Below are 25,736 nucleotides of genomic sequence, written 5' to 3' on the forward strand. Positions count from 1 at the left end.
TTTGAAAAAGGTTGTTATCGGGAAAAAGCTTGAGAATCTAAATAAAACAGAATGGGAAGAGTTTGATGAAAATTCTTTGTCTGCAATCTAGTTGTGCCTCGCGAATATGGTATTGCAGGAGGTATTGATGGAGAAAACCTCATCTGCCTTGTGGAAAAGGTTAGAAACTCTTTATGCGACTAAGTCTCTGGCTAACCGTTTAGTGTTGAAACAACATCTATTTACGTTTCGCATGAACGAATGTAAGCTTCTTAGAGATCACATCAGTCAATTCATTACTCTTTTAAATGATTTAAAGAATGTTGAGGTTCATATTGATTATGAAGATCAAGCTATGCTGTTATTGTGCTCTTTACCCCTTTCATACAAGTCTTTTAGGGAAACCCTGATTTATAGTAGAGACAAACTCTCGTTCGAAGATGTGAAGGGTCATTTGTTGAGTAGAGACAAACTTGACAATGAGCTTCATTTGGACAGCAAGGCAGATAGGCAAGCTTCCATTTTGGTAGCATCAAAAAAACGAGACAAAAGGTGTCGCTATTGTAAAAAGTTAGGTCACGTCAAAGCAGATTGTTATAAACTGCGAAATAAAAAAACTGCTAAGAGTAACGAGGAAGATGTAGCTGGTGCTAATTTGGTGGATGAAAGCGGTGATGATTTCGTGTTAATGTCAACGTACGATAACTCCAAGCTCACGTCCGAGTGGATCCTAGATTCGGGATGTTCTTTCCACATGTGTCCCAATAGAGAATGGTTCTCCACATACAGTTCGGTTGAAGGTGGAGTTGTGCGTATGAGAAATGATTCATCTAGTAAGGTAATTGGTATTAGTACTATTAAAATTAGGATGCACGATGGGACGATTAGGACACTCTCATATGTCAGGTATGTACCTGATTTACGAAAGAATCTCATTTCCTTGAGTATTTTAGACTTGAAAGGATGCAGAATCAATATCTAGTCGAGCGGCATTAAAGTATCTCGTGGAGCTCTCGTTTTGTTAAAAGGTAAAAGAACTGGCAGTCTTTATATTCTGGAAGGTTCTACAGTGACTGGTGAAATCGAACATCCCTCGTCCGTTATGGAGTCAAAGTTAACTCGTTTGGAGATTAGAACTCATAACACATTTAGAGAATTTTGTGTTTATGTTTTGAGGGTTCTTTATTTTCGGGATTTCGGGGTTCAGTTTTTATCTCCATATTTTGTACTCTTCATTCTTTTGCCATTATAATAAAATTATCTTTGCCCGTGATTTTTTTATCCTCTTTGGAGGAGTTTTTTCACGTTAAATTTGTGTGTTCAATTTCTCTATTTCTTCTGCTATTTTTTCTTGTTCGTTGCTTAATCGAGTCGATTCCTAACAATCACATTACTAAAATCTAGCTTTCTGATCCAAATTATCATCATTTTGTTGATGATTTGCAAAATTACTCATCCTTTAATTAGTGTTGAAAACTCAATTTTTATTAAATTTTTAAATAAAATGTTGTTTTTGTTCTGAGTTCAATTCTTACGATTTTGATATATTGAACAATTAGGTTTGTCATATTACTCAAGATTTTGAGAAGAAATTGTTAATTTGTGATTAAAATGACTTATTCGATAACATTTTATGTATGATTAAAAGGAAAATAAATTTGTTCATTGAGAATGGAAAAATATATTCATATATATATATTAATAGATTATCAAATATGATTATCAAATTAAATAAATATCATATAAAAATTTATAATCTTATACTCATTTGAATGTTTATTTTTTTTAAATCAAGCTTAAAATAATTTTGGACATGTATGGGAAAATTCACCTTAGAAAAAACCATAGTGACAATTAAAGAAAGAAATGGATAAGAAAAGGTAACATTTTACAAATAGTGACCCAAATTTAAAAAAAAAAAAAAGAAAAAAGAAAAAAAAAAGATGGATTCACCCATGGTCAATTCCAGCTCAGAGTCAATTAATTGCTAAATATTTTTTTTCCAATAAATACTTTTAAATTGTTACCTTAAAAAGGTGTGCATATACCATAAATGGTTCCATGTTTATTGTTTTAAACAAAAAACTTTTAATCACTTCTAAAAATTGTAAATTTTACTTTTGCTGACTCGGATATCTACACAAATGGCAATGAGAATCCGTTTAGATTTATTAGATATATATCAGCAATAATAATATGTCCATATTTGGACAAGAACTATAAAGTTTTTTAATATCTTGGTTAATTTCAATTTAAATCCAATAATTTAAACTCTTTTTTCTATTAAGTCCCTCCAAATATGTGTTACTCCTTAATTAACATCCACTTCCACATTTTTTAACTTGTTGTCCATGTTCTAAAATAGCTTTTTGGAAAATTCTACAAGAACTACTCATTTTATGGGAACTTTATTAAGATTTTAAAAAAATTAAATACAACTATTATACAATTTAAGTGTATAGATTTCTATATTGATAACACATCACGAAACATATAATGATTCATTTACTTAAAATTAATTCATCTACTACTAGACTAATTGCTCTGAATACATTGCATAAAGATTTTAACGGTTTATCTACTATTAGATTAATTGCTATGTAATAGTTTGTCCTTGTCTTTTTAAACAAAAAAAAATTAATTCATAATGCAATTGTTTAATCTATATTTTTATCTTTCCAATGCTTAAGTTAAAAACCAAAAGTTAAAAAAAAAACCGTATGCAAATTTTAAAGTTAAAAAAAATACGTGGTACACAATTTTATGCAACGTACGTAATTTTATTCATGCATGCACGTTGCACATCCAAATTGAGATAAGGGTATATCAATAAAAAACTATGCTTCCTCAACCAAATTGAATAATTGCTTAAATAAAAGAAACGAAACAACCTACTAGGACTAATTTATAAACAAGAGGAAAATTAAGAGTAAAAATTGCAAAATTCTAAAGAAAGAGAAGCACACCAACCCTCTAAAGGCCTATAAATAGTGCAAAAAAAAAACACACTAGACAACAACACATCCATAAACATTTTAGCATTAGCATTTTAGTGGTCATGACTTCAAGTGGTGAGTCAAGCTCAAGAAGGAATGCAACAACGGCGGATGCCAAACCGAAGCAATTGTCACCGCTATCGATAATCACTTTGCAGAATGTAAAAAATCGGCCTCATCAAAAGAGCAACAGGAAGCTACCAGGATGCACTGTTAGGTATTTTAACAATAACGACCCCCGTTATAGTTGGTTGTTGGATGGTTGGTTGGCTGAAGAGCGTCGTGTGTCGTCAGGCAAGCTCAACAGGGTAAAACCTTTGATAACGCATACATATATACATACAAACATATATGATTCCATATATACATGCACATAAATTTTATAGATCTTTTAGTTTTATTTTGTCAAGCAAATGATATTTCTATGTTGTTTGGATTGTTAAAATACAACATCTCAACTTAAAAATACATAGAAAATGGGGAAAAACAACTAGTCTTCTATCATTTTTATCTTATTTTATGTGGTTGGATTCAAATTTTAATACTAAATTCTATCAAATTCATATAGATTGATACAAAATTTTGATATTTTATGTCAATTTTTTATTTTTCTTTAATTATTTTTTATAATTCTATTAAAAATATATTTGTTAAAGTAAGTTATTGAACTCAAAATTTTAAAATTTATATACGTGTATATGTATTTATATTATGTAATTGAGATATATTTGCATCTATGATCGTATTTTATTAAAAAATTAAACTACAAATATATATGTTTGAAAAATACTTGAAAATACAGATAAATCTAAAATAATAAATTAAGATACACTAGTACTATCAATAAGGCATTGGTCGCCTTGGCATTGTTGTAAAAGGTTGTGGCCCTAGGCCTTGAAGGCTTCGGTTTCAATCCCACCATCTACATGTGTGATGCGTGGGTTTGTCCCCTACCTGGTGCATACGACTTGTGCGGAATTTGTCTAGATTGTTGTTATTGAAGATACGCTGTTTTGTATGTTTTGCAGTAAATAAATATATAATGAAAATTTTACATTAATAAGAAATGGTTGATGATGATGATGGGTGCAGTATTATTATGACCTAGTTGGGCGTCAATATCGCGCAAAAACTAAAGTGTTGTGTGCATGGGAAAAAATAGGCGTGATCTTCATTCATCCTTGATTAATATTCAGGTAAAATAAATTACATTTTTTTCTAAAAAAATGAACATCTTTTATTAAGCATCTCTTTTAATATTTTTCTGATCGTTATTTTTATCTCTAATTCATGGTGTAATGTTTTTAATTTGTAGGGTTGAAGAAATTTTCTGAAGCAGTAGTTAAGCAATTGTAAATTTTAGGAAGAAGTTTGATCTTTTATATTAGAATTGGGAGCACAATGATGTACTTTTTTGTTTAACTTCTTGGTTGTCATCTATACTTCTGTAGTTCTACATCAACTTATGGAAAATAAATTTATAATAAACTTATCTTTAAATTGCACAGTTAAGTAATATCTGCTAATTCTCTTAGATAGAAGCTTATTATTATTTGAATTAATCTGTTTAAGGGTCAAATCTAAATTCCTCTCAATATTTAAGATTTGAATAATGTTTAAATCATTAGAGGAGAATATCCTTTGCATTGCTTATGGAAAGAAGAAGAATTGCCGCTGATGTCGTGTTTTATTTGAGAGATGACCTAGAAGCTTCAACGGAGTTAACTGGTATTGAATTCAATATTCGGTCGTATGAATCAATTGCTCAAGCTATCTTGAAGTGGATTCGAAAGTCGATATCGATCATCAAGAATCCATTTAGATTTATTAGATGTATATTAACAATAATAATATGCCTGTATTTAGACTAGAACTACAAAGTTTTTTAATATCTTGGTTACTTTTAATTTAAATCCAATAATTTAAACTATTTTTTTATTAAACCTATCTAAATATGTGGTACTCCTTAATTAACATCCACTTCCACTTCTTTAACTTGTAATCAATGTTCTAAAATAGCTTTTTAGCTATTTTTGAGAAATTGTATATCAAGAAAGACGAGAACGATGGATGCAAAGTCAAAGCAGTTGTTGCCGCTATCGGTGACCAATTTACATATGGTACTTAACTGGTAAGGGTAATGGGTAGTTTTTTTTAAAATTAATTATCCTAAAATTTCTCTAAACAAAATCTGTCTCAACCGTTCAGTATCCCACCATCTTCCCACTCTCACGTTCCTCTCTCCCACTTACCCATCTTTTACTTATTTTGTTTGTATTTCACGATTAATTCTTTAGTGTCAAAGAAAAGTATTTTGATATTATTTTTACAAAATTTGTCATTCTTCTTCTGTATCTTTCTTTATTCGTTTCTTTTCGTCTTTGTCGACCCCCCATCTTTGGGCTATTATTCTGACTTGAGTCATCGCTCCACTGGTCTTCTGTGATTAGTAGTTCATAATTTATGTGTTTCTCGGGGTAAGTGGATTGTTTTCCTTTTGGGTAGTGTTATTTGTTGTTTCACTTCTTTTTCTGTCGCCTGAAAAGTAAGGGAACTGTTGAGTTTGGTAGTGGATGTTAGTCAAATTTCTTAATGTGTTTCGCTAGGTGAAGCACTTGTGGCGCGGAACTCTGTTCCAGCAAATTGAGATTGTCGTCATCTCTCTCCTTTAAGGTAAGGGACTGATTTCATTCATCTAGGTCGTATTCAATGGCAGATTTTTGAGCATAGAGGTGCCCCTTTCTGAAAACCCCTGTTAATACTTGACTTACTGCAAATGCATCCTTGACATTTTTTATTCTATCCTGCTGATTTGACATCATCGATAATGGCCACATAACCAGACATGCCAACTTTCAACTACCTTGGGCAAGATTGCATATGTTTTGCTACTGTTATCGACTTATCATATCACCCAAACACTTGTGCCCTCGTAATTGAACTTGTAAATATTTTCCGGAAAATGATTTCCTGGCTTCCAAACGGATCCTTAGGTTGTGAAAATTTTGTAAAGTGAAGTGACCTGTTTCAGTGGTTAAGTGTTGTACTTGTGTGTGAGAATTTTTGGGGTTCTAATCTTTCCCTTGAATTTTTGTTATTTTTGTTCCAACTCTTATCTTTGAACATCTGGCTTATATATTATTTTTACTTAATAAATGATAAGAATGAGTTTGTTGGTTCAGTAGTAAGGCTTTAACTAATTTAAAGATTATGTGTTCGAATCCTTATGTGTGCAAAATTAAAATTATTTTAGCTTTTTAAGCTTTGGGGAAAATTTGATAGGATAACTAATCAAATTTTAAGTTTTTTAAAATTTAATTAAAAGATTTATTTTCCCTATTTTTCTCCCACTTGTTTCACATTACTCCATTTCCCTCCCCTCACACACTCTCTTTCTTTTATTGTTTCACGTTAGTCCAATAAAGTTGTCCAATTTTTCTTTTCTATTCTTCTTTCTTTTCCTTTTCTAATCTTCTTTTTTCTTCTTCATCGTTATTTACTGAGCTATTCAAAATTCGGTAGTGGGTGTTGTTATTCTATCGTTTACATCTCGATTTTTGCATAAGTATAGTTTAATCTTTTTAGCTTTCGGGGATTTCTGTTACCTTTTGCTAACTAGGGATTTATGTGTAGTTATGTTTCGTATATTTGATTGTGTGGATTTTTTAGGTGGAGATCGAGGTGATTAATCCTTCAAAAAATTAAGACTTGTGAGGGTGCTGATTTCATTCTAAGGTAAGTGTTTTAATGCCAATTTGGGGTTGTTGTGGTTATTTGAGTTTCTCGTATTTTGGTTTGATTAGTATTTTAGGAAAATCAAGAACCATATCTGTAATGGCCTAAATTTAAAGTTACCGGAACAGTGGTTTCGTAATCACAAATCCGATTTAAAAACAAATTTATTTCAATATTTTTGCATGAAAATTGATATGATAGGAAAATCGTATGAAAATATTGATAGAAAAAAATTTTACCGATTTAGTAGTTAGTTAAAAAGAGAAATTATTGAAGAAATTGGGTAAAAATAAGGTATCGGGACCTCTATCTCGTAAAACCGAGTCAAAAATAATTTTGTAAATATTTATGAAATGTTAGTAATGTGGTATTAAAATTTCGATAGGAAATTTTATTGTTTGGGTAGTCAATTAAATGAAAAGGACTAAATTGTAATAGGTGTAAAAGTTGCCGGAATGATTAAATAGCTTAAGAGTCTAATGAGAAAGGATTTGAAAGGCAATTAGACCCAAAATTTATTATGGCTGGATGGCAAGGGCATGAAATCAGCAGGAAAATTGATAAATTAAGGGCAAAATTGGAATATTGCAAAATTAACTAAATAAAGCTAGGACTAAATAGGAAATATCTAGATTTCTCTTCATTTCTCTTCAATTCCAGCAGCTAAAAATGCCATAGGAGGGTTCTATAAGCTGGTATTCCATAATTTTTGCACCAAGTGAGTTAATCCTTGCCTTTTTCTTGTAATTTGTGTGTTTCTAAGACTTTTACAACTAGGTCCTACTATTAAATTCATTAGTTTTTGATTTCATGGATGAAATTGAAAGTCATCATGGTTGAGCTCTATAAGTTTATGATGAAATAGAATGAAATTAAAACTTTAATTTGTTTATGAGATGATTTTATTAGGTAATTTCAATAGAAATTGATTTTTAGGACCTAAGTGTGAAAATGCTTGGAATTAAAGTCTATTGCTGAAATTATGACTCTTAAAGGTTGTAAACTAGTTTAAAGTGATAGAATAAAATGTTAATTGAGAAAAATCAGCTCAATTGAGAGGCTAATTGAGTAGGGACGAAATTATCATTTATTAAAAGCTTAGGGGAAAAATGGTAATAAATAGCTTGCACAAAAACAGTTTGGACAGCAGCAGTAGACTATCTTTGAAAATTCACCATAAATTGTAGAAATCGAATTAGAAGATGAACAAAATATGTAATTAAAGGTTATTAAGTGAAGTTTCTCATAGAAGAAATAGTGTAAGCAATGGATTTGTAAATTTTTAGATATTATGAATTTTGTGAGATAAGGTCAGAATGAATTCGGGTTCCCCTGTTCTGACTTTGAAAAATCATAAAAAATTGAATAAAAACAATTAGGGTCTTAAATTTATATGTATAGAATCCTTGATGAGTATATTTTTAAGATAAATGAACAAGAACATCATTTGAATCTTTTATGAAGATATAATTAATTTTTAGTGAAGAAGGGTCAGAACTATCGACAGCAGAACAGGGGTGAATTTAAAGAATAAACTGTACTGATTTGCTAAACTAAAAATTCTGAAAATTTTATGGTAAGAAGATATGTGAGTCTAGTTTCAGGGAAAATTATTGGATCCTAATTTTGAGTTCTGTAGCTCAAGATGAAAATAATTTAGTATTGTGACTCAAGTAGACAGCTTTGAATAAATTATAAATAACAATAGTTGAATTATAGAGAATGTTGCATATGAACATGAAATGTATTAAATTGATAATTAAATTTATTTATTTAGATCCAGAATATTCAAATACGAAGCTAGATCGAGGAAAGGAAAAAGTTCAGGATTAGTAGAATTTTTTTTTGTTTACAAACAAGTATCAAGGTAAGTTCATGTAACTTGAATTATATTCTTAAATGCTTGAGATTGTATGTTATTGATGTGAATATGATTTGAATGTTCATTGTATGAAAATTAATGAAACATTTATATATTTGATAAAATGGGAAGAAATCCCGGTTGAATGAAAGGAAAATTCGATAGATCTTTGAAAAGGAATTGACGGTAAAAAGGATCTAGCCCGGACGGGTGATCCTATCTTGATATAGCCCTCCCGAAGAATATGTGTAAAATGGATTTAGCCGGACGGGTAATCCGTATTAGGTCTGAATTTAGCTTTGGACTGGTAATTCAGATCCAAGCTCATTAGAGTAATTGTCGTTGCAGAGGATTTAGCCTGGACTGGTAATCCCGCTGCAAGGTTGAGGTTCGCGGGAGTGTACTCTCTAAAATGGAAATGTGCGCACATGAATATGAATTGACGGACCCGGAATTGTACACTAAAAGTGTACCTCTGAAAAATCCATCGAAATTCCGATAAATTCAACAGGATAAATATGGAAAAATAACAAGGAAATGGAAATTATGATATTGGTGAGCTCACCAATCATGGTATATATTATTGGTACATGAAAATTACTGTACTAACTTGAATGTTGAGTTTGTGCATGTTAGAGTAATAATGCATTGAATGGATATAAGAATGTTTATTGTATTGTATTGAAAATATTAGGTAAGTATAATTCTTGTTACATGAGCTTACTAAGCACGAAGTGCTTACCCCGTTTCCTTTTTCCCTGTTTTGTAGTGTTAAGAGCTCGGAGGTCAGATTTAGTCGGAGACACATCACACTATCAACCTCAGGATTTCGGTATATAAAGAAACTTTATTTTGGAAATCAATGGCATGTATAAGCTAATAAAGTAAATGTTAACGTGAAATGAATGTAAAGTTAGCCATTAGTATGGTTAACAAACCTGGTTTTGGGTATGTGATGACGTTATTTTATAAATATGCATGAATTTATCTTGAAAATATGTTGAATTGGATTGGTTGATGTGGATTGTTTTTGGTTTAAAATTTCAGGGAATGTTAGATATCTATAAAGGGGTTATATTAAGTTAAAAAAAATTTAATTCTTAAACTTCGGTAATACTTCGTACCCTATTCCGGCAATGAATACGGGTAGGGGTATTACATTTATTGGTATCAGAGCTACGATTTAGCCTGTTCTAAGACCGATGTAGCAAATACGGGATTAGCTATTCATGCCATTTAAATTATTATTGATAGTGTGATATCTCCTGACCATTTAAAATGTATTTTTCTTATAGTAATGTCATCCGACCGAGCTCAATCTGAGGAAGCTGGGAGTCATGCTCCGGCTTCAGTACAAAGAGAAGAAACTAGCAGTAGAAGGCCCGAGACAGAAGGTCGAGGGGAGGAGGCAAAAATATTCTTTTTTCAAATGATGAATGAATGGTTTAGTCAATACTTAAGAACTAACCCTGTAGTGCAGCAAATTCAAGCTCCCCCTCCTGCTCCTCCATCGGTTCCTGAGATCCTACAGGGTACAGGTACTGAATCTGTCAGAAATCAGTGACCAGTGTTGGCAGTGTTGGCACTCCTAAGCTGAGATGCTAGTACTGTAATAAAGCTCATTTTGGTGAATGTCGATTAAAGAGCGGGGCTTGTTACCGATGTGGTTCTTTTGACCATTTCCTCAGAGATTGTCCAGAAAGGGGTGAAAAAGAAGCTGAACAGATATCGAAGCCGAGTAATCCAGTTTCGAGAGGTAGACCACCTCGACCATCTGGTAATGTCAGTGGTAGCCAAGGAGCTACGAAAGATATTGCAGGCAAGTCTGAGGCACGAGCACCTGTTAGGACATATGCCATTCGTGCCAGAGAAGATGCCTCAGCACCCGATGTTATTATTGGTACATTTTCTTTACTTGATATTGATATTACTGCATTGATTGATCCTGGTTCTACGCATTCATATATATATGTTAAACTTGCAATTGTTAAAAATTTATCTGTTGAACCTACTGAATTTGTGATTAAAGTCTCGAACCCCCGGGGCCAGTCTGTGTTGATGGATAAAATTTGTAAAAATTGTCCATTGATGGTAAGAGGTTATTATTTCCCGGCTGATTTGATGTTACTGCTATTTGATGAATTTGACGTGATATTGGGCATGGATTGGTTAACCCAGCATGATGCGGTAGTAACTTGTAGACAAAAATATATTGTGCTAAAATGTCAGAATGATGAGTTGTTCCGGGTTAAATCTGATCAGACAGAAGGGTTATCTGATGTGATTTCAGTAATGGCAGCACAGAGGTATGTCAAAAAAGGGTATGATGCTTACTTGGCTTATGTACTCGACACCAAGGTATCTGAGTCAAGGATACAGGCAGTGCCAATAGTATGTGAATTTTTCGATGTGTTTCTAGAGGAATTACCAGGGTTGCCACCAGAAAGAGAAGTGGAATTTTCTATAGATTTGATTCTGGGAACTACTCCGATTTCCATAGCTCCGTACCGGATGGCTCCCACAAAATTAAAAGAGTTAAAGACACAGTTGCAAGAGCTTGTTGATAGGGGTTTTATTCGACCGAGTCATTCACCTTGGGGTGCTCCGGTTCTGTTTGTGAAAAAGAAGGACAGGCCTTTAAGACTATGTATCGACTACCGACAGCTTAATAAAGTAACCATAAAGAATAAGTATCTGTTACCCCAGATTGATGATTTATTTGATCAGCTAAAAGGTGCTACTGTGTTCTTCGATCAGGTTAGTATCAGTTACGGGTAAAAGAGTCAAATGTGCCAAAAACAGCCTTCAGAACCAAGTACGGACATTATGAGTTTCTGGTTATGCCGTTTGGGCTAACTAATGCACCTGCAGTATTCATGGATTTGATGAATTGGATATTCAGACCGTATTTAGATAGATTTGTAGTAGTATTCATTGATGATATTTTGGTTTATTCTCGGGATGAAGAAGAACATGCAGTGTAACAACCCAAAATCCGTGGGCACCAGAAAAGTGTGTTATCGGGCCTCCGTCTTAGTGAAATAAGTTCGAAAATAATTATTAAAAATATTTATGAGTCTAGTAGTGTGTTTAATTAGGTTTTAATTAAGTAAATTTAGCTTAATTTAGAGTAATTAGTAAAAAGGATTAAATTGAATAAGGGTAAAAGTTTAATTATAGATTAAAGAAAAATTAGAAGGACTTAAGAGGAAATTAAACCATTTCCTATAGCTGAGGCGGTTTAACGTGGAAAATATCAAAGATTTTATTGATTAAAAAAATATATATTTATTTAATAATTAAGTATATTATATTATATTATATTATATTATTATTATATATATAAAAGAAACAAATAAGTTAAAAGAAAAGGAAATGAAAATGAAAACAGAGAAGAAACAGGGGAGAAAGAAGAAAGAAAAGGGGAAATAGGGTTTATGAAGCTTGGAGTTAATTGGTAAGCTCAATCAAGTCCTTTTCTCATAATTTTGATATTTTAGAAGTCTTAAAACAAGTTTTGATGAAATTAAGTTGTTAGTTTGGAAGTTCTTAGGCTTTTAAACAAAGTTCATGTTGAATAAAATGATGAAATAGGGGTTTAATTGAATGAAATTCAAGTTAGAATAGATATAAGGATTGAATTGCAAAGTAAGCTATAAGTTTTGTGTTTTAGGGACTAAATTGAGGAAAATTCGGAATTAAGAAAATATGTTGAAAATTTAATAGTTAAATTTGAGTTTAAATGAAATTTGAATAGGAATAAGGTGTGAATTGGTGTTATAAATTTGGTTATTAACATTTTACATCAAAACAGTTTTGGGAAGTAGCAATGGTCTGACTTTAAAAATTCGATAAAAATTTTATAAATTGAACTAGACGATGAACAAAATATGGAATTAAATCTTATTGAGTCTAGTTTCTTATAGTAGAAACAGTGTAAGCAATTAATTGATGAATCAAGAGATATTTGAAATTTTGTAATACTGGTTCGGGGTGATTTCGAGATGCCCTGTTTTAACTTTGGAAAATCATTAAAAATTGTAAAAAAATTATTATGGAGTGTAATTTATATATTTGAACTCCTTAATGAATCTAGTTTCAAAATAAATAAACAAGAACCTTATTCGAGTTCTGTACAATGAGATAATTTATTTTTAGTAGAGAGAGGTCAGAACTGTCAAATGAAATAACAGGGGAGTATTTAATGAATAAACTGTACTAAATGGCTAGACCAAAAATTCTGGAAATTTTATGGTTAGAAGATATATGAGTCTAGTTTTAAGGAAAATTTACGGATATTAATTTGGAGTTTCGTAGCTCAAGATATAAATAATTTAGTAACAATGACTCAAGTGGACAGCTTAATGGTGAAATTATATATATACATTAAAATGGTTAAATTTGCATGTTTAGGCTCATGAATTAAATTGAATTATGTTGTATTGATGATTATAAATTATTATTTTCAGTAGCCAACAAAGAACCCGAAGCATCAACATCGAAAGGAAAGGAGAAAGTCATCGAGGACTAAAACGGGAGAATTACGGTGTGTATTACTATAATTCGAATTTTAATTATTATTGATTGCTGAAATTTTAATTGTTATGTATGGTAAATAAGACTTGAGGTAAGTATGTGAAATTGAAATTAGAAAAAGTAAAATAATACCCTATTAACTCGTCGGACTAGATTCGAAACAAATGGCATGCCATTGGATTTGTGATGTGATGAAGAGATTGTAGTTCGGCCGAGAAGATGTTTCTGTTATTATATACTTCGGTTTATCCAAATAGGCATTTAATGCCTTATTGGTGTGTTGGGAGGATATATTATACCGGTGTGTCATGGAGGATTTACAATATTCCGGGTGTGTTTGGGTTGGATATTCTGGTGTGTTTGGGTGGAAATCCGTGTATCTGTCATAGTCCGAGCTTTGTTAATAGGGTAAATAATTGAAATGAAATTTTGAAAATGAGATTATTTGTTTTAGCACTATTGAAAAGTACGAGATAGAATGTATGAGTTAAATTATGACTTGAGTTAGTATGAGAAATATGAATTATGAATTTAAGATTTTATGAAGTAAAAAATATATATATAAAAGTAGTTTAAATAATTATAAAATTTATGGTTGATGTTTGTAATTTATTAATATTAAATAGTCTTGATTTATAGTAATACCACTGAGTTTATCCATACTCAGCGTACGGTTGTCTCCGTGCGCAGGTTAGTAGAAGTCAAGTATTCCGGCTCAGTATCCAGAATAATCCCGACTCCAACACAAATTTGGTGATGTATATTTTTCTTTTGGGTAAAGGTAGCATGTACATAGGTGTTGTTTAGTCACTTGAATATGTATATTACTTTGGGTAGTGAAGGATGAATTATAAAATTTAGATGGTTAAATGAAATGGAAAGAAAAGTACATGATATTTTGATACATGAACATTAAGTTGTTAAATGAATGAAGTTTTAATCAACTTTGAATGATGCTATGATAGTAATTAAGTTAAAATTTTTTAATGATATAAATATTAGTTATATGAATGTGAAATATTGGTGTTGGTTGTTTTGGTTTGAATTTGCGGAGGGTTAAGTAAAATAAGCGAAATCTGCCGAAATTTTATTAAAAAAATTAGAATACTCGAACAATTCCGTTCTACTTTTAATACGTGTTTGAACTTGAGAGTTCAAGATAGGGACTCAATTATTATATTATACTATGAAAATTTTAATAATTGTAAATTATTAGTAAGTTGTCCGATATGTCCGTAATGCCTCATAACCTCGTTCCGGTAACGGTTTGGGGTTAGGGGGTATTACATGCAGAACATTTGAGAATTGTGTTGCAAATTCTGCGAGAGAAGTAGTTATATGCTAAATTCAATAAATGTGAATTTTGGCTCCGAGAAGTGGGTTTTCTTGGACACATTGTATCTGCCGAAGGCATCAGGGTAGATCCAAGTAAAATATCAGCCATTGTCAATTGGAATCCACCGAAGAATGTATCTGAAGTTAGAAGTTTCTTGGGTTTAGTTGGTTATTATCGGAGATTTGTACAGGGATTCTCTATGATAGCTTCTCCAATGACTCGATTATTGCAGAAAGATGTAAAGTTCGAGTGGACTGATGAATGTCAACAAAGTTTCAACCGATTGAAAGACCTATTAACGAAAGCACCTGTATTAGTGCAGCCTAAACCAGGTAAGGAATTTGTTATTTACAATGATGCCTCATTAAATGATTTAGGTTGTGTTTTGATGCAAGAAGGTAAAGTAATAGCCTATGCTTCAAGACAACTTAAACACATGAAAGAAATTACCCAGTACATGATCTTGAATTAGCTGCTATTGTATTTGCACTGAAGATATGGCGGCATTACTTGTACGGTGAGAATTGTCATATTTATACTGATCATAAAAGCTTGAAATATTTGATGACACAGAAAGATTTGAATTTGAGACAGCGCAGGTGGCTTGAACTGATAAAGGACTATGATTTGATTATTGATTACCATCCGGGTAAGGCTAATGTTGTAGCTGATGCTTTGAGCTGAAAATCTCTGTTTGCTTTACGAGCTATGAATACCCGGTTATCATTGACTGATGATGGTTCAATCCTAGTAGAATTAAGAGCTAAACCGACATTTTTACAGCAAATATGTGAAGCTCAGAAGAATGATGAGAAGTTACAAGTTAAACGGGCACAGTGTGAGTCAGGTAATGATTCTGAATTTCAGATTGGTTCTGATGGTTGTTTATTATTTAGAATTCAGAGCTCATACAAAAGATTCTACGCGAGGCTCACAGCGGTACTATGTCTGTACATCCGGGGAGTAATAAAATGTATAATGATCTGAAAAAGATGTACTGGTGGTCGGGAATGAAACATGATATCTCTGAGTTTGTATCAAGGTGTTTAATATGTCAGCAAGTTAAAGCTGAACATCAGGTACCTTCGAGGTTACTTCAGCCATTTACTATACCAGAATGGAAATGGGAAAGAATCACTATGGATTTTGTATCGGGGTTACCTTTGTCTCCGAGGAAAAAAGATGCTATTTGGGTGATTGTTGACCGATTGACAAAGTCAACTCACTTTATTCCAGTACGTATGGATTATTCTTTAGATAAACTAGCTGAACTGTACATATCTGAGATTATCAGGCTACATGGAGTGCCTGTCTCCATTATATCAGATAGAGATCCCTAATTTACTTCTCATTTCTGGGACAAATTGCAAGAAGCCTTGGGTACTCAGTTGTATTTCAACACTGTATTTCATCTTCAGACAGATGGTCAATCTGAGCGTGTAATTCAAGTATTGGAAGATATGCTACGATGTTGTATACTAGAGTTTGAAGGTAATTGGGAGAGGTATCTACCTTTGATTGAATTTGCTTACAATAATAGTTATCAGTCCAGTATTAAAATGACTCCGTATAAAGCTTTGTATGGTAGAAAATGTAGAACACCGTTATATTGGACAGAGCTCAGTGAAAAGAAGATACATGGGGTTGATTTGATCCGGGAAACAGAAGAAAAAGTAAAGGTTATTCGAGATAGTCTAAAAGCAGCTTCTGATCGTCAAAAATCAAATGCCGACCTTAAATGAAAAGAGATTGAATTTCAAGTCGGTGACAAGGTATTCCTGAAAGTGTCTCCTTGGAAGAAAGTCCTCTGATTCGGTCAAAAGGGTAAACTGAGTCCAAGATTTATAGGGCCATATGAAATTATAGAAAGAATTGGACCGGTCGCTTATCGATTGGCATTACCACCGGAACTTGATAGAATCCATAATGTTTTTCATGTATCTATGTTACGACGATATCGATCAGATCCTTTACATGTTATTTCTCCGACAGAAGTGGAGATTCAACCGGATATGACTTACAGTGAATAACCGGTCAAGATATTGGCACGGGAGACAAAAGAGCTTAGAAATAAAAAGATAAATTTGGTGAAAGTATTGTGGCAAAAGCACGGGATTGAGGAAACAACATGGGAACCGGAGGAGGCAATTAGGAAACAATACCCAAATCTCTTTACTGGTAAGATTTTCGAGGACGAAAATCCTTAAAGGGGGGAGAGTTGTAATGGCCTAAATTCAAAGTTATCGGAACAGTGGTTTCGTAATCACAAATCCGATTTAAAAAGAAATTTATTTCAATATTTTTGCATGAAAATTGATATGATAGGAAAATCGTATGAAAATATTGATAGAAAAAATTTTTACGGATTTAGTGGTTAGTTAAAAAGAGAAATTATTGAAGAAAATGGGTAAAAACAAGGTATCGGGACCTCTATCTCGTAAAACCGAGTCAAAAATAATTTTGTAAATATTTATGAAATGTTAGTAATGTGGTATTAAAATTTCGATAGGAAATTTTATTGTTTGGGTAGTCAATTAAATGAAAAGGACTAAATTGTAATAGGTGTAAAAGTTGCTAGAATGATTAAATAGCTTAAGAGTCTAATGAAAAAGGATTTGAAAGGCAATTAGACCCAAAATTTATTATGGCTGGACGGCAAGGGCATGAAATCAGCAGGAAAATTGATAAATTAAGGGCAAAATTGGAATATTGCAAAATTAACTAAATAAAGCTAGGACTAAATAGGAAATATCTAGATTTCTCTTCATTTCTCTTCAATTCCAGCAGCTAAAAATGCCATAGGAGGGTTCTATAAGCTGGTATTCCATAATTTTTGCACCAAGTGAGTTAATCCTTGCCTTTTTCTTGTAATTTGTGTGTTTCTAAGACTTTTACAACTAGGTCCTACTATTAAATTCATTAGTTTTTGATTTCATGGATGAAATTGAAAGTCACCATGGTTGAGTTCTATAAGTTTATGATGAAATAGAATGAAATTAAAACTTTAATTTGTTTATGAGATGATTTTATTAGGTAATTTCAATAGAAATTGATTTTTAGGACCTAATTGTGAAAATGCTTGGAATTAAAGTCTATTGCTGAAATTATGACTCTTAAAGGTTGTAAACTAGTTTAAGGTGATAGAATAAAATGTTAATTGAGAAAAATCAGCTCAATTGAGAGGCTAATTGAGTAGGGACGAAATTATCATTTATTAAAAGCTTAGGGGAAAAATGGTAATAAACAGCTTGCACAAAAACAGTTTGGACAGCAGCAGTAGACTAACTTTGAAAATTCACCATAAATCGTAGAAATCGAATTAGAAGATGAAAAAATATGTAATTAAAGCTTATTGAGTGTAGTTTCTCATAGAAGAAATAGTGTAAGCAATGGATTTGTAAATTTTTAGATATTATGAATTTTGTGAGACAAGGTCAGAATGAATTCGGGTTCCCCTGTTCTGACTTTGAAAAATCATAAAAAATTGAATAAAAACAATTAGGGTCTTAAAATTATATGTATAGAATCCTTGATGAGTATATTTTTAAGAGAAATAAACAAGAACATCATTTGAATCTTTTATGAAGATATAATTAATTTTTAGTGAAGAAGGGTCAGAACTATCGACAGCAAAACAGGGGTGAATTTAAAGAATAAACTGTACTGATTTGCTAAACTAAAAATTCTGAAAATTTTATGGTAAGAAGATATGTGAGTCTAGTTTCAGGGAAAATTATTGGATCCTAATTTTGAGTTCTGTAGCTCAAAATGAAAATAATTTAGTATTGTGACTCAAGTATATAGCTTTGAATAAACTATAAATAACAATAGTTGAATTATAGAGAATGTTGCATATGAACATGAAATGTATTAAATTGATAATTAAATTTATTTATTTAGATCCAGAAGATTCAAATATGAAGCTAGATCGAGGAAAGGAAAAAGTTCGGGATTAGTAGATTTTTTTTTTTTGTTTACAAACAAGTATCAAGGTAAGTTCATGTAACTTGAATTATATTCTTAAATGCTTGAGATTGTATGTTATTGATGTGAATATGATTTGAATGTTCATTGTATGAAAATTAATGAAACATTGATATATTTGATAAAATGGGAAGAAATCCCGGTTGAATGAAAGGAAAATTCGATGGATCTTTGAAAAGGAATTGACGGTAAAAAGGATCTAGCCCGGACGGGTGATCCTATCTTGATATAGCCCTCCCGAAGAATATGTGTAAAATGGATTTAGCCCGGACGGGTAATCCGAATTAGGGTCTGAATTTAGCCTGGACTGGTAATTCAGATCCAAGCTCATTAGAGTAATTGTCGCTTGAGGATTTAGCTCGACCGGTAATCCGCCGCAAGGTTGAGGTTCATGGAGTGTGCTCTCGAAATGGAAATGTCGCACATGAATATGAATTGCCGGACCCGGAATTGTACACTAAAAGTGTACCTCTGAAAAATCCATCGAAATTCTGATAAATTCAATGGGATAAATATGGAAAAATAACAAGGAAATGGAAATTATGATATTGGTGAGCTCACCAATCATGGTATATATTATTGGTACATGAAAATTATTGTACTAACTTGAATGTTGAGTTTGTGCATGTTAGAGTAATAATGCATTGAATGAATATAAGAATGTTTATTGTATTGTATTGAAAATATTAGGTAAGTATAATTCTTGTTACATGAGCTTACTGCGCACGAAGTGCTTACCCTGTTTCCTTTTTCCCTGTTTTGTAGTGTTAAGAGCTCGGAGGTCAAATTTAGTCGGAGACACATCACACTATCAACCTCAGGATTTCGGTATATAAAGAAACTTTATTTTGGAAATCAATGGCATGTATAAGCTAATAAAGTAAATGTTAACGTGAAATGAATGTAAAGTTAGCCATTAGTATGGTTAACAAACCTGGTTTTGGGTATGTGATGACGTTATTTTATAAATATGCATGAATTTATCTTGAAAATATGTTGAATTGGATTGGTTGATGTGGATTGTTTTTGGTTTAAAATTTCAGGGAAGGTTAGATATCTATAAAGGGGTTATATTAAGTTACAAAAAAATTTAATTCGTAAACTCCGGTAATACTTCGTACCCTATTCCGGCAATGAATACGGGTAGGGATATTACAATATCCTCTTAATTGATTCTCTTCCGTGGGATAATTCGTTAATTGAATGATGTCTTTAGGTAATGGAATACTCAATTCTTGAATCAACATCGAAATTTGACCAAGTGTGTGACTCAAACTTATAAAAACGGCTATCAACAGAAAATCAACAAACTCACAATCGGAGTCATACGACAATGTGGTAGACCAAGTGATAGGCTTTGTTAGACCATGTGGCCCACACGAGCTGGGACATTTGGGTCGTGTGGGCCACACGAGCGTGTGTTAGGCTATGTGGGCTATACGAGCTAGGCCAGTTGGGTGTGTGGGCCCATTTTCTGGAAAAATTGTCACTTAGGGCTATTTTGATCTGTGATTCATAATTAGATTCTTCGTAGGGTCTGATCTGCTTAATAAGACTTGAAAATGAGGTATATGTTAACATGCTTATGTATATGATGTGTTCAAGGTATGTGAATTATATATATGCGATCTGTGTTTTGTCAACTCTGATGGCATTTTTCCATTTTGTTATGTTGTGTTTGAGCATATGATGTATGAACATGTTAAATTCTATGCCTCTAAATTTTCTATATGACTACGCATGTGACGTTATGGCAAATCTAATTTGCATTGGTTGAGAATGTGACATCTTCTTTGTGAAGCATGGAGTTTCATGCCTTCTAACTTCTGTTATTGTACAATTGCATGTTCTACATGCTTTTCATTCTGATTCAATATATGCATGCCATGTCTCATTACATGGGATTTGGGATAATGTCTAAAGGAGGAAGTTCTTGCAGTTTAATCATCTGCACTATCTGGCGATTTATCCATATTTCTGTCTGCATCTTGGTTGTAATATAGTGGTTTTACCACATATCAAATTTGGCAGTTTTAATTGCAACTCTGGTGGCATTAACCACAATTATCTGTTGATGTGATTGGATGAACGAGTTCTGGGAAACTTTATTTGGTGTGTAGCGTAGTTGGGTAAGAAGTTTCTACAAAATCTACATTATGTTTTCTGAAAAGTAATGCATTGGCATAAGCATGTATTCTTAGTTTTGCTCAATTGATTGATATGAAATTCTCTTCGATTCTATGATTTGATTGTGGTGTTGTTCGTGTTCTCTGTTTGAGTTTGGTTATACACTGAGCTTTATATTTCACCCTTCTGTATTTGACTTTTCAGGTAATCGACAATCTTAGAAGTGGACAGCATGCAGGAGCTTAGATTTGTTTTCCCGCTTAAGATGGTTTCAATTATTATGAATTAAGTTTCTGGACTAACTTTTCAGATTTAATTTTGGTTTTGGGTATTGTTATTTAGTTAAAGTTTTCTTGCATGGTTTCTGTTGATAAACAATCAATGTTGGGCTTTCAAAATTAAACAAACTAAGATTTCTCCACTGCAAGAATTTAAATTGGGTTTTATGAAAGTTAACAACGTAAGTTTTTGAATATGCAAAATCGAAAAAAAATATACGTTTTCAATTGTAGAAATCACGATTTTCAAATATTAACCCCAAAATTTTATGCTGCTTTTCTAAATAAATGATTAAGTGATTATGTTGTGAAATAAGTGTTTTCAAACTTGAGATTTTCTAAAACTCGTATGAGGTCAGCTAAAATTTAAGATTAATTTTTTTATTACACGATTTCTAAGCTGGATTTTAAATTGGTTTTTTAAATATATTGATGTAATTTCTCTAGATTCAACCATAACATTTAGTCCTGGTTTTATATTTAATGCAAATGTATTTTTAAGTTCTATTTTTCTTCGTATATTTGATGGACCACACTTTTATATTTAATCTATATACTAAATCGAAATGGAAAATTTTGTCACGTGGCACATTCGAAGCTCACTTTACTTTTTTCTTTTACTATAAATAATTAGATATTAGTTTTGTTCCTCTAATATATTTTAATTTTGAAATTCAATATTTATTATTTAATTTCTAACATAATTTGATCCTAATTTATAAGATGTCATTAATTAATCTCAATGATTAATATTATCAACTTTTAATTAAAATATTATATACTTATATATAATTTGAATACTCTAATAATTTTATAGATTAATAAGTGGTTTCTCCTTTCTTTTAGGTTTGTCTTATTCTTTTTAACAATGATTAATTTCAAATTTAACTCCTAAACTATTTTGAAACTTAAAATTTAATTTACATACATTAATTTTCGACATAATTTAATCCCTTGACTTCTATAATGTTATAAATTAATTTAAATAGTTAATCCTATCAACTTTAAAAAAATACTTAATGTTTTTGGTAATTAACCTTAAAAAATATTTGACAAGTGTTTCTAAAAATTAATTTCAAAACAAAGATTACATAATACATGCTTGACTCGGATTTGACTCGATTTCTACACAAATGGCAATGAGAATCCATTTAGATTTATTAGCAATAATAACATGTCTGTATTTGGACAAGAGCTACAAAGTTTTTCTTTTATATCTTCGTTAATTTCAATTTAAATCCAATAATTTAAACTCTTTTTCTATTAAGTCCCTCCAAATATGTGCTACTTAATTAACATCCACTCCCAATTCTTTAACTTGTAATCAATTTTCTAAAATAGCTTTCTAGGAAATTGTATATCAAGAAAGGCGAGAACGGCGGATGCTGAACCGAAGCAGTTATCATCGCTATCGGTGGCCACTTTGGAGATAGTAAAAGATCGGCCTCATCAAAAGAGAAATAGGAAGCTACATGGAGGTACTGTTAGGCACTTTGACAACAACGACCCCCCACTATAGTTGGTTGTTCGCTGTTTGCTTGGCTGATGAGCACCTTTTGCTGTCAAGCAGGCTCTACAGGGTAAAACCTTTGATAATCTATACATAAATACATACAAAGATATATGATATATGCTTCCATATATACATGCATATAGATTTTATAGATCTTTTAGTTTTATTTTTTCAAGCAAATGAAATGGTAGTAAGATTTCAACGATCAAATTAGAGGTATCTTCTTTTTCTTGAGAGTTTATAAGTACAAATATAATACAATACATGCACATACAGTTACAAATAAAATCAAACCAATAAAAAACACAAACAAATTAGATAGAACCCACACCTAACAATTGTGTATGATAGAGCTATAAACTCACATATAACAATTATACATAGTAAAACACGACCCATAACTTTGAACTTTACTGATAATACTAAAGCCTCCTTGACAACAGGTAGTATATGGACTAGAATTTGGATAGCTACTTTTCTCTTATTTTTTTTTTTCTTAAATTATCTATAATTAACTAACCCTTTTGTATGTTTTTCAGTAAATAAATATATAATAAAAATTTTACATTGATAAGAAATGGTTGATGACGATGATGGGTGCAGTATTATTATGACCTAGCTGGGCATCAGTGCCGCACAAAAACTGAAGTACTGTGTGCATGGGAAAAAATGGGCGTCATCTTCATTCATCCTTGATTAATTCAGGTAAAATAAATTATACCTTTTTTCCAAAAAAAAGAACATTTTTTTATTAAGCATCTCTTTTAACAATTTCCGATCATTATTCTTATCTCTAATTCATGGTGTAATGTTTTTAATTTTTATCAATCTATATGAATTTGATAGAATTTAGTATTAAAATTTGAGTCCAACCACATATAGTAGGATAAAAATGATAGAAGACTAGTTGTTTTTCCCTATTTTCTAAGTATTTTTCAGTTGATATGTTATATTTTTAAGAATCCAAAGAACATAGAAATATCATTTGCTTGACAAAATAAAACTAAAAGATCTTTATGCATGTATATATGGAAGCTTATATCAAATATCTTTGTATGTGTAGATGTTTAGACTATCAAAGGTTTTACCTTGTAGAGCCTGCCTGACGGCACACGACACTCTTCAGCCAACCAACCAGCCAGCAAACAACTATAGAGGGGGGTCGTTATTGTCAAAATGCCTGACAGTACCTCCTGGTAGCTTCCTATTTCTCTTTTGATAAGGCCGACCTTTTACTATCTGCAAAGTGGCTATCGATAGCGACGACAACTGCTTCTGTTTGGCATACGTCGTTCTCGCCTTTCTTGACATACAATTTCCCATAGAGCTATTTTAGAACATTGATTACAAGTTAAAGAAGTGGATGTAAATGTTTTTTTTTTTCCTTAGTCAATATAAAGATAAGAAAAATAGAAGGAAATTGGAGAAATCCAACCTCTTTCAAAGACAACAAGATTATAAAACATCCATAGTACCTTTGCACTTTAAAGAACAGCTCGACATGAAGCAATCAACTACAACTCAATCAATCTCAAAAAACACTATCAGGCTTTAAATAGCAAATATTTCCCTATACTTGTTTTTGCCAGAGCATTATCCATACAACTGGCATGCCGAAGTATAATTATGAATTGTACACGCAACAACTGATTAATACCACAGTCAATACCAATGCATAGACTCCGCAGCATCCACGGTCTATAGCTCCTATCCAACTACCACTTCAAAACAACACACAAGCTAAATTCAATAACTAAAGGAACTTTTTGTTGGAACATTTTCAAATATTTATAGTGTTCCAATAACTATAAATGAATGAGTGTAATTAATTAAAAGATAAATCTTTTGATTATTGGTCAAAAATATCATTTGATTTTGAAAAAGAATTATAACTACTCAAACAATATTACTTGAATAGTTTTAAAATTAAATGAATAATTATATGTTTTTAAATATATTATGTAACACCAATATCCGGTTCTGTTATCAAAATATGGTTACGAAGTGTTGCCGTACAAGTCGGAACATTTCACTTCAATTAGCATCCAATCATAAAAATAATTCCATAAATTCAGATAAGATTCAACATGAAATAAATCAAACATTTACGAGTCTTAAATCCAGCCTTTAAAACCCTAAAAATAAGTTACAAACATTCAAGGATCAAATCGAAACAAATTAGAATATTCAGGAAAAGTTTTTAAAAAAATTCAAAACAGGGGTCACACTGTCGTGAGGCACTACCCAAGCCGTGTGGTGCAGGGACATGGTCGTGTGGCCAACCGTATCCCAGACCGTGTGTCATTTGAAATGAACCCACATGGTCGTGTCGCGGGCCGTGTGTTAGCCTGTGTAACAATCGAAATACCCTCACACAGTTGTGCCTCAGACCGTGTGGATGCTATACTTAAACACGCTTAAGGCACATGCCTATGTGTGACACATGGCCGTGTGATAGCCCGTGTCTTAGGCCGTGTGTATCCAAAATTAACCCAAAACATGCTATTTTATTCTCCCATATGCATACATACCTAAACATACTCAAACATACAATCAAATAGGTCATTTGACACCTTCAATATGAATCTACTCATATAATATAATCAATCCTAAGCCTAACCAATATGTCATCATAGACACCTCAATATTTCATTACAATTCACTTCCATCTTTTCATATATAAAGCACAACGCATCAAAATCTTACATCTATATCATTTCATATCATTAGTCATCATAGTGTCATTGTAGTTCATTCTTGATCAACAAATTATACCTAAGTAAAACATGCATACCTACGTAGGTTTTCCAAACACAAAAACACAAGTTAAAGGTATAATTTGCACAAACCAAGTACTTATGCATCATATCCAAAAAGAGTCCTATTACATGCCATATACCAAACCAAAATCTAAGTCTACCAAAAATTCCCGAATAATATGATTCTTCGAGCTGATCCGATCTCCCGATCCATAAAACATATCTACAAGAAACAAAACAAATAATACAAGCAAACTTTCATAAAGCTTAGTAAGTTCGTCGATCGAACGGTAAAGCTTACCGAATCAACATTATAATAATTCAACTAAAAGATTAATGAACAGATTTCTTGTCAACGAGGTTATTATCAAAATTCCTATCAATCACAGCTCTCAACTAGAGGTGCTCATGGGCCGGGCCGAGACGAACTAAAAGTTCAGGCCCATTTACTAGGCTCGAGCCCGACCCGAAAAATGGGCCTAAAATTTTGCCCAAGCTCGACCCGAATAAAAATGCTAAGATCAGGGCCCAACCTGGCCCACCCATATTCATTTTTATATTATTTTTATATAATTTTAAATATATATAATACATAAAAAAAACTAAAAACATCAAAATAAATATTTCCCAAC

At 32.0% G+C, this 25,736-nt stretch overlaps 2 long non-coding RNA genes across 2 annotated transcripts; both read left to right on the top strand.

The window, feature by feature from the left end:
• The first annotated feature begins 2,999 nt into the window (after positions 1 to 2,999).
• On the top strand, positions 3,000 to 4,475 carry LOC128292847 (uncharacterized). Its single transcript, XR_008282798.1, has 3 exons — positions 3,000 to 3,283; positions 4,068 to 4,171; positions 4,291 to 4,475. It is a non-coding gene; the product is annotated as an uncharacterized LOC128292847 (long non-coding RNA).
• A 17,642-nt stretch (positions 4,476 to 22,117) lies between these two features.
• Positions 22,118 to 23,810, top strand: LOC128292788 (uncharacterized). Its single transcript, XR_008282699.1, has 3 exons — positions 22,118 to 22,412; positions 22,949 to 23,050; positions 23,409 to 23,810. It is a non-coding gene; the product is annotated as an uncharacterized LOC128292788 (long non-coding RNA).
• Positions 23,811 to 25,736: the final 1,926 nt, after the last annotated feature.

Source organism: Gossypium arboreum, chromosome 5, assembly GCF_025698485.1.
Source record: "Gossypium arboreum isolate Shixiya-1 chromosome 5, ASM2569848v2, whole genome shotgun sequence".
In the NCBI taxonomy this organism is placed as follows: Eukaryota; Viridiplantae; Streptophyta; class Magnoliopsida; order Malvales; family Malvaceae; genus Gossypium; species Gossypium arboreum.